General features: G+C 43.4%; 1 protein-coding gene across 14 annotated transcripts in view; it reads left to right on the top strand.

Moving 5' to 3' along the window:
- erc1b (ELKS/RAB6-interacting/CAST family member 1b) overlaps positions 1-2,500 on the top strand; it is a 175,540-nt gene that overhangs the window by 50,124 nt on the left and 122,916 nt on the right. The gene's annotated exons all lie outside the window — the stretch shown is intronic.

Here is a 2,500-nt window from a genome sequence, read left to right as displayed (position 1 = left end):
TTCATGGACAAACATCCCCCTGCACCTCAAGTTGACTGTTGTAATATAATAGGTTTGAAATTCATTTAAGTGTTTCACATTTGTATTTTTCAGATTGCTTAAAATTGATTTGAAGACTTTTCACATGCGCGCACACACACACACACACACACACACACACACACACACACACACACACACACACACACAACCCACATCTGAGCTCAGTAATGCTCAACCTGGTTCAAATAAAACCCTTATCACCCAGCTGCCTTTAGTAAGCAGCCCAGTTGTGCACCTTGTCTCTGCAGTGATGTGAGCTGAATTTGTGAAAGGGACACAGTGTGTGTGGGTGTGTGTGTGTGTGTGTGTGTGTGTGTGTGTGGGTGTGTGTGTGTGTGTGGTGACAGGAAGATAAATGGTGGACTCTCTGTGTGAAAAGCCCCTCCTCTCTACTCTCAGTTCTCATTTCTCTTTCTGTCTTCAGGTCTCTTTCTTTTCTTCTGTGTGTCTCTCTCTCTCTTTCTGTCTGTATGTCTGTCTGTCTGTCTGTGTGTCTGTCTCTCTCTGGGTTACCTCAAATAGACCAGTTTTTTTCTTATGAGTCCAGCACATTTTTCATTTCTAATCTTGCTCTTACACACAAACACTGCTGGTCGTCTATCATAAATATATGTTAATGTGACTGAGGAGCTGTCATTTCACCAGCGAAACCCCATCCACACGCTTGAGTTGTACTTTGAATTTTGTTGTTGTTGGATGACAGTATGTCTGTATCTGTGACCTGGGGGTTTTCTGCCAGACCGTTGAGTAGGACATGGACAGCCTTTTTTTGACAATCACTTTTTGGGCTTGGACAGGACAAGGGGTGCAAATTTTATTACATAAAGTGCAGCACTATGCATTAATCATGGAGTAGAGGTCAAAGGTCATCAGGATTGACATAAATAAATAGATAAAACAAGAAAGAAATATGATATTTCCTGATTTTTGTCCAAGTGACGTATTGATGGACAGGGTTTAAATAATTCAGTTTGTGGAGTTAGAATGTGTGAGTGCTCTCATCAGGCTCCTCCCATTTTAATCTCTGTATATAAAAACATAATTAAAGATTGTGTTTTTTGTAATTAAACAACAACAAAAAGCGTAGTTATTTATTCTTCTTCAAGACACGGATAACTTGTCGTATTCCTGCGGCTGCTCCCGTCAGGGATCGCCACAGCGGACCAGCTGGTTGTTTTGTCCGCACAATTGACCTGGCATAAGTTTTTTATGCCGGATGCCCTTCCTGACAAAACCCTCCCCATTTACCTGGCCTTGACTACTTTTAACTTTGTGAGGAGTGTCTTCCTCCCACCTGGTAGACATGAGCAGGACAGCAGGCACAGTCGTGGATCAGCAGTGTGAAAAGCTGCTCCCTGAGGGGCTCCAGTGCTCAGTATGGTGGTGCTGGAGATGCTGTTCCTGATCTGGACAGAATGAGGGCTCTTTGTCAGGAAGTCCAAGATCCCGTTGCAGAGGGAGGTGTTCAGGCCCAGCAGGCTCAGCTTCTCGATCAGGTGCTTGGGCCAGTCCATAGCATCAATGTCTTTGTCTTGCAGGGGCTGCTGACACTCCAGCCACATGAGGTCTAGCATTGTCTTGCAATGCTGAAGGATGATGCAGGCAGCAGAATGTTCTCCACGGCATCTCCAGACTCTGGCAAATTTGTCAATCTTACTGTTTTCTGGCAAATGCCAACCGTGCTACACGGTCTTGGGCTGTAAGCACAACCCCCACCTATGGACCTTGGGCCCTCATACCTATTTCTGACTGTTTGAGCAGACACATGCACATTTGTGGCTTTGCAGGGCTCTGGCCGTGCTCCTCCTGTTCCTCCTTGCACAAAGACAGAGGTAGCAGTCCTGCTGCTGGGTTGTTGCCCTCCTGAGGCCTCCTCCACATCTCCTGATGTATTGGCCTGTCTGCTGGTAGCTCCTCCATGCTCTGGACACGATACTGACGGACACAGCAAACCTTCATGCCACAACTCGCATTGATATGCCATTCTGGATGAGCTGCACAACCTGAGCCACTTAGACTGAGAGGTGGTCTGTGGTCTGTAGTCACCATCTGCAGAACCACACATGTATTGGGGATGTCTTGCTAATTGCCTATAATTTCCACCTGTTGTCTATTTCATTTGCACAACAGCATTTGATACTGATTGTCAATCATTGTTACATCATAAGTGGACAGTTTGATTTCACAGAAGTGTGATTTGACTTGGAGTTACATTGTGTGATTTAAATGTTCCCTTTATTTTTGAGCTGTGTGTGCATGTGTGTGTGTATATAGAACAGTAGATGTAATTGAACAAACATTGTTTGGAAAATGGACAGTTTTATTTGCATTTTAATATGTTTTATTTATTACATTTATTATTTTCTGCATAATTTAAATAACCTCATGTTAAATGTAGACTGGTAGCTAAATATGAGCCATTTCATAATTTATAATATATAATTTATAATCAAACTAG

Source organism: Denticeps clupeoides, chromosome 15, assembly GCF_900700375.1.
Source record: "Denticeps clupeoides chromosome 15, fDenClu1.1, whole genome shotgun sequence".
NCBI classification, from domain to species: domain Eukaryota; kingdom Metazoa; phylum Chordata; class Actinopteri; order Clupeiformes; family Denticipitidae; genus Denticeps; species Denticeps clupeoides.
This window is presented reverse-complemented; position numbering and strand designations above follow the sequence as displayed.